At 43.7% G+C, this 8,188-nt stretch overlaps 1 long non-coding RNA gene across 1 annotated transcript; it reads right to left on the reverse strand.

Moving 5' to 3' along the window:
• Positions 1-293: 293 nt before the first annotated feature.
• Positions 294-7,875, reverse strand: LOC142765286 (uncharacterized). Its single transcript, XR_012884141.1, has 2 exons — positions 7,543-7,875; positions 294-3,804 (listed from the first exon to the last, which is right to left on the reverse strand). It is a non-coding gene; the product is annotated as an uncharacterized LOC142765286 (long non-coding RNA).
• Positions 7,876-8,188: the final 313 nt, after the last annotated feature.

The raw sequence follows: 8,188 nt of genomic DNA on the forward strand, positions 1-8,188 counted from the left end.
TTTTTGAGACTTTCGCAATAGTTTTTGCAACCTCATGAAGTGCAAAATTTTTTACAGCACTTCTGCACAGTTCTCAGTGAGAATATTTTGGAATGAGAATAAAGAAAAATGGGGGCCACAGAAAATATTCGCAATTTTCAAAAAATTTTTTATAGCCCCTTTGAGAGTAAATGCATTTATGGCAAGTAATTGTCTGTTGTTAAAACAGACTCATTGAGTGTTTACAAAAGTCTGTTGTCACAGTACTGTTACAACAGTTTTAAAACCCTCTTCACTACGGACGTCTGTTGTAATAAGGTTATACTGTTCCTTTGGTGTGCTTATTTGTATTTGTGTGGAACGAAGGTTGTGTTTATGTCGCACCTTTTCGTCATTGCGAGTTTATTACGCTGAATCAAGCAAAACGTGCCTGGCACTATGCATGTTGTTGGCGACGTGAGAGCACATACAATTATTATAAAAGAAAGCTTGAATACTTCTGATGATGCACTTGTTTTAGCTTATATATGCACTCGCTACGTGACAATTTTTCACATGGTGTGATCTACATGCATTAATAAATATCAAGCACTTTGTGAATAATGACACTAAAACGCAGATTGGGAGCAGGTTACAAGAAGTAAAACATTTTTTATACCAAAAGACAAAATTTGGAGAAAAGAAGGTTTATATTTAGAAAAAAAAAGTATGCTCAAGCCATTGAATGTCACCCAAATCATGCAGAATAAACATGAGCACTGCTCTTTCAATAAAACTAGTATATTTCTATCTACCCCACTGAGCAAACAATGATAAAGTCAAGATTAGCGCTTGCCATGTCTGTAAAATATTTTGACAGAATTTGCAAATTAAAATGTGAATTTGCCAAGCTGGCGACTTGAAATTCAAGGGATTCCCGAAACTGAGCAGTAGGCGTGGCGGAAAAAAGAAAAGCTTGCGCAGTTTATTTTCCTATTTTTAAGGGCGGCAGAAGTGTAATACACGGCTCCAAATGTTTGCCAGTAACTTTTTCAGACATCAGCGATCATACTAGCACTCACAATTATGTGATAGTATACAGGCATGGGTAATTGAACGAAATTCGCTATCCCGTGAGTAGGGCTAACAGCCTTTTCCAAATCATGCTTTTCAACAGGACACCGGTGTATTGTAGCAAAAGTGGTTTAAGCAGCGCTTTGCACGGGTTAGAACAAGGCCAATAAATTTTCGAAGAACGCCACGACCTCCCCCCCCCCCCACTTTCTTTTTTTTTTTTTACCATGGGGGCTAGGTTTAGGGCACAACATCTTGGCTCGCTTGCAACCCGCGCAAATAAAGTAACAGCGGCGCACCCCCTTGGTCTGGCAACAGCACCGGATATCGGTCAGTGGGACGACACAAACTTGACAGAAAAATGTTTCACATGTCCTTGCTATGGCGACGAACGTGGTCGCTGGCAACGCCGGTGTTCGCAGCATGTCAACCTTGTTCGCACGCGAAATACGCGGTATGCCCACCCAGCTCTAGTTGCTAACTTGCCATAGTCGTTTTTCCTGACCAGGAAGTTCATATTTCTCGAGAAGGGTTCGTGGCTACACCAACACATTTTTGTCTTAAAGTTGCGTTGTCCTGCCGATAGGTATACGTTGCGGTCAGGGGACCAATGGGCATGGCTTTGTTATTTTATCTTGTTGATCGTGTCCCAAGAGTACTCAACATAATAGCATTTAATGTTAGCATGGTTAGGTTGCCGTGGTTTAAGGTTAGAATTAGAGGATTGATTGATGACTCAAAATGCACGTGGGCAATGTATGGAGCCTCCATTTCTCTCTGAAATTAGGACAACAGAGAAAATTCTGAGGCTGGTCGGGAATTTTGGCCCAGCGTGGCGGAATTTCAACAAATGTCATGGTTTTGGCGTAGCTCGGCACAGAAATAGAGAATTGTATCAATTTAGCGCAATTGGTTTAGCTGTTGCACCCCTGGATGTGCACTGCAGAATTATTGATTTGAAGGCTTTCAATGCGAATAGAGCCATGCTGGAGTGTACTGTTGTTTTTTTAATCAGAAGCAAGGCATGTGACCTAAAAGAAGCAAGGGCTTGCAAAAGCACAGAATATCACCATTTTCTGCAGGGTGGCCTAGTGCAAAGAATAAAAATCTGTCGTGAAGCAATTTCAGAGACATAGAAATCTTTCAAAGCGTTAAAAGGAAATCGGCAGCTAACAGCATGACACTGTGGCTTGTCTACTAACAGTCATATTGTCCTAAATTTCTGCTTCAATACTCTGCACTGAGTAAATCTTCTTGAACATAACCTCGAGAAGATACAGCTGCAAGAACTACCTACGTTTCGAGGTGGCCGCCAGGAGAATGCCAAAACCCGTTGCTCAGACAGCACAGCTGGGCAGATCAGAGGGGCAAGAAGAAATCGTCCCGGAACACAAACGATCATATCACAACCTCACAGTTCAATCATTTTGCAGTAAACGAGAATGTTTTATTTCACAAGGCCTGCAACATTTCACATTCTGTCACTAATAAAATTCTGCAGGAATGGTGAGGAACTGGTTGGGGAATAGTGAATGGATCAACTGCAGCACTTCAAGAGATATCATGTGCAAAGTGGCAAGCCCTTCAGCAGCCAGAAGAAAAGACTTTTCTAAAATCTCCCACAGTCTTGTAAATCCATGCGAGACCATGTCACATTTTCTATCATTTTGACAGCCTCCATGAAGTGCTGCCCTCTGCACACCACTCGCATGATTTGTCTCACACAGAAACAAGTGAAGTGTATTGAGTCTTGTGCTCTCCTACTCAATACACCCTTCTTAAAATTGTAAAGTTAGCCTTCCTGCTAAGCAGTTTGAACAATTAATGGCGGCTTATCATTTAGTGCAAAGAACCTATTCAGGTGCGGTTTCCTTACACAGTGACGTGGAGAATGTTGAGCCGCCTATCTGGATATAAACCTTCATAATGAACTAGCCTCAGCACATATAACTAGGACCGCATGTCTGCTTAAACCTGACAGGTGCTGCCATTTTTTGTTCAAAAATGCAGTGCAGAGAAGCGCACTTGTGAATTATGAAAAGGGTCCATTGTTTACAGAGATGTCAATTGTTTACTGACTATGTCAACACCAACTTACACTCCATTTAAAAAGGGTGATTAATGGGGTTTATGTAGCATGCGGTAACTTAAGAACCACACGGGAAGCACAAGTGTCAAGCTGAAGCAGATTGTGGAGTGCTCCAGCTCCTTATAAACAGTTTGAGCAGATGTCTTTAATAATTATTAATCAAAGAGATGAAAATGTGCAGAAGGCCGCACTTGTGCCGTGAAAATATGATTATAGCTCCTATTTATGAGGCTGGCAAATAACGTTCAAGGCTAACATCGCCATATGGTGGCGTTAGCCATAAATTGTGTAAGAAAAAGCCGATTGCGTAAAAAAAAAAAAGTGTCAATGGCTTAGCCATCACCAGCCAACCGAGGCTTTACACCTGCTCATCTCGATAAGCTATGATGCTCTAGGCAGTCACATTTTCACGATGCATCGGGGTCTTTAGCCGGCAAAAGAGTGTCCAAAAACATTCGTAAGGCAAGATGGTAAATGCAAGCATATGCAAGCACACTTACGCTGGAAACACTTACCTGGATGTTGAAGCAGTGCACGTCAGCGGTCACAAAAGCGGTGTGATTCTATGCACTCACCAAAAGTTGAAAAGGTGGCTTCTGCCGCCAGGAAATCGGCTTACCCGACACCAGATAGCTCAATGAGCACCATCAGGGACTTGGAGTGCTTGAACGCATATTTGAATGCTGGAAAAATGGAGAAAAAGTGTAAGCAGGCAAGTTGTCCAGGAGAAGCAGTCTTGATGTTGCTGATAGTTTTCTCAAGGAAATGAGCACAGGATGCATTATGCAAGGTGACCCGGCAAAACCAACACTGAACGACATTATGCAGCACGATGACCTGTCAGTAACGGTCACTCACTTAACTTCTTCATGCAATTAAGAAGTACAGATGTGCACATAGGTGACACTGAACATTTATCAAAAGTTTGCAAACAGGAGGTGTTGGAGAGCCAACACCCTTAGCTGATCAATTTTCCATTTCAAGCTTCTCTCGTCCCCCACTCCTGCTTTCTTTTGAAGCACTACCTTCAAACAACAGAGTACAAAAGCAAGTATGATCATGAATCTTGTTACTCGCGATGGGAGCACCTCAGAATGTTAAGCAGCCTCAAAGAAATCAAGGTATCAGAGGCCAAGAAAAAGTGTGACTGCTCAAAAGGCCACACGCTTGTTCGATTGGTCTACCCAGAACATCAAACAAAACAGCAGCATGCCACCTTTTGCCACGCTAAGTAAAGAAAAGAAGACTCCTTTGAGAGGACCACAAAAGTCATGGCAGGTATAATAAATGTTGATAGCCACCCATTTGGGATGATTTGACATTTCTTCACAGATGCATAGAAAGCAGTGGGGTGGTGAAGAAAAGCAAGAATGGAAATCCAATGAGTAACAAACTTGGGCAGGGATGATTTGGTTTTCCGTGACTGCAGATTGTGCTGGAGTCGCCTGCTATGGGTCTGTCTTGAGTAAACTCAAAAAACAGAAGTTTGGAAGTGTCAACGTCGCCTAGCCACTAAAACTTCTCGGCCTGTAATAACTGTCAGGGTTTTGTTGCAAAACAACCATATTATTATGAGCAATGCCATAGTAGAGGGCATTAAAAATTTCGACCACATGCGGTTCAAAACTTACGAGAGGCTTTGTCCTCACAACGCCGTGTGCTTGCTTGCCTTTTCATGTTCCATCTTTTTTGCAAGAAATGTAAAATGCATGAATATATCTGCAGTATGAATGCTTACTACAGTTTGGCAAGCTGCCAATTTGTTTTTGTAGAAAAATTGGCAGTGTCTATTTTGCTGGCTGCCGGCAGAGTATATCAACTGATTGGATGCTGGCAGTTCTCTCCTATTGGAGGGCTTCTAGTGACATCCTCTGTTAAGGCCGTGTGGCATCCATCGCCATCGGCCATTCAGATGTGTAGTTGTTGGTAACGCCGCTCCACATAAACGTGTGCCTCTTTTTCTCCCTGTGCACTTTGTTCATGTGTTGCTAACGGCGCTCCACGTGACTGACTGCACGTGTCCTGCAGTCAGTCAAACTGAAGATGAATTGGCAGCCTCAGGTAACCGAAGAGGCTAGCCTCTCTGATTACCCGAGGCCTTGGTCATTACTCCTCAAGTTGACCAGATGCCGGCAACTAGAGATATCAGCTTCAGCGTTGGAGACAAGTTCTAGACATTCGCTGACCTAGCAAAAATTTCTCAGTATTCTGCTGCCAATAACATGCAGCTATGGAAAAGGATGCACACAGAATTTAAGCTGCGAAAAAACGAGTGAGCAATATTGCGGCCGGAATGCCCGATGAGCTTGTGTAAGTCAGTGAAATTCTGCTGCATTCAAGGAGGAAAAAAATTGGCAACAACTGAACGATCATCTACGTAAGCAAAATTTTCAACTTCATTGCTATGAGCTTAAAAATCTGGCTTATCATGTGTGCATGTGACTGTGCATTCAGTGATGTTTCGTACTACACCAGAGTTCCAATTAGGGTAAGGAAAATTTCCTATTTAGAAGATTTTTCCAGTCCAACAGTATTAACTTACGCCGCATCTACGCACACTATATTTACACGTGTCTGACATACTAGAGATTTGAAATCATGACTAGCCCCTCCACTGCCGTACAACAAAAGCATGACTTTCTTAATTCATATACTGTTAGTACACTGTCCAATGTGGGCATCAAGTTTAACACCAATAGCGAAATAACCGCTCCAGGTATATACCAGAAACAAATCTCAAGGACTATGCTTGCATTGTGCATGCGCCAGAACCCATTGCAGCAGATGGAGGCACACTGTGACCACTAAACATCGGTCGTCATAGCAGAATTTTAGTTTGGCCTGTGGGAGAACGTGCTGCAAAAGCTGCCGGTCAATGCAATAAACTTGAAGAGGAGGACATCGAACAGAAGCTCGAGAATGTGCAGAGGCATTTTAGATGAGAATGTTGACGTAAATGCAGTGTGCCCCTATTTCTCGGATGGTGCTTGATCGGTAGTGACAAATGTGCTGGATCACAAACAAAAGTTGCAGCAATGGGAATGCAATGCCTGCAAAACATATCTTGACGCACATGCCTCAGTCTTGTGCAATCGTGTTTGTCCTGGTACCACTTGCTGTGTGTGCATCTCAACAAGCAGACATAATGTTAAAGGAGCACTGACATGAAATTTACTCATTCCAAGATTTCTGCGTGAACGAGTAGCTGGAGACGCAGTAGCAGCGATTCGCGACCTAAACCCAACTGAGGGATGAATAACTATCACTTTTATTGAGTTATATCACTGGTATCTAGCCCTCTTTGAAGCGGCCGGCAATCCCGCCATTTTTTGCGCTGGGAGCACCAGCAGTGGCGCTACCTGGTGGTCACCTCCAGTTCATGGCACAGCTGACCACTTCTCCTCCGAAAATAGTGACGTCAGGCTCTGCTGCTCTTCGAACATTTAGTTTGCTAGGCGGACACATTCATTCATGCCTTGTCACCTGCATGCTATCGTCGCCGTACAAAGTGTCGCCTCGGGTTCAATGTGATAGTCTGGAGCGTGTAATCCCTGCGATTGTCGACGTCGCAAATTATTTTTGCTTCGATCAACCCGAAGACAATGCTGCTGACTCAAGGACGATGGACGTACAACACGATGATTATGAATCGACAGCCACTACCGAAAGTGAAGAAGGCTGGCACACCGTCTACTACAGACGTCGTCGAAAGCCCGGACATGAATCAGTCAGGAACGCTGATGGTCACTGTACACCAGCAGACCAAGAATCGTCTGCATTTTTGTTCTGTTGTCCCAGGCTTTTCGCCGGCGCAGCACCCTCAGGCGAAATGTGACAGGCTGACACCTTGACGTGGTCGCGTGCACGGAGTAGGAGAAAAAAAAAAAACTACCGCCAGCTTTTCATTCCCGTATATTATGCTGGCTGCCGACACTAAAAGCGCAGTCCGTATTCTGCCAGCAAACGTAATGCCGCCACGACAGGCTCACCGACAGACACCCCGAAGTGGTCGCGTGCATGCGAAAAGAGAAAAAAAAAAAAAAAAAACTGCCCGCAAGTTTTTTTTCGGTGTATAATGCCAGCAGCCGGCACTCCACGTACCGCCTATACTCTGCCGGCACTTGTCTTACCGGCACGACAGGCACACCAGAAATGTGCGCACACATAAGTCATGTTCATGGCCAGCCAATAAGCATAAAATAAAACAATGCCGGCTGCCGGCACCACAAGTACAGCCTCTATTCTGCCGGCACTTGTATTGCCGGCAGGACAGGCTCACAAGAAATATGCCGCCACATTAGTCACATGGTTATGGGCAGCCGATAGAAGAAAAAAAAAAAAAAAGACTGCCGGCAACTTTTTTTTCTTTCGGGATGATACGCCGGCGGCCGGTTCTATGGGCATAGCCAAAACACACATACCTTGTAAGCTGGTCTTGTATGACGACGGCTTGAAACCTTTCACAGGCATGTCTTAATGCTCGTCAAACACAGCGGGTACGGGCATCGGAATGGCACAACCACTCCAGCCGACGCCTTAGTCCAATGCACGTGGTTTTTGAATGTCGCGACGACTGACCGCATCGAAAATTATCACGCAAAGGGGCATTTATCAGAGGTAAAACTAGAACAAACAAGCTTAGAAACATTACCAATCAATTACTTTACACTTCTGCCCATCGCACTTCGAGCGTCATTGCAAATGAGGTGCTCCGTCTCCAGCGCACCTTCACCGCACATCGTTTTGTTCTGCAACTGACAACATGTCGGTTGTTGTGAACAACTGGACAACCATGTTTTACATGTATATCCAGATAAAAGTCTCATACAATCATATTTTTTGTAAATATTTTATTCATTTACTCTCTTTATATCATAAAACAGTAAAAGCACTTTTACATTTAATTTTTACGGCTGCGGGCTAGTAGTTTAAAAGAACTTTAGGCGCGTTATTCAAACGGTGTTATGAATAACATGTTGGCTTTTATGTCCGAAAACCACGAAATGATTATGAAAGACACCGAAATATCAAACATGTGGTGTACTCAAACGTGCACAGACATTGCAC

This window comes from Rhipicephalus microplus, chromosome 6 (genome assembly GCF_043290135.1).
Source record: "Rhipicephalus microplus isolate Deutch F79 chromosome 6, USDA_Rmic, whole genome shotgun sequence".
Classification (NCBI taxonomy): Eukaryota; Metazoa; Arthropoda; class Arachnida; order Ixodida; family Ixodidae; genus Rhipicephalus; species Rhipicephalus microplus.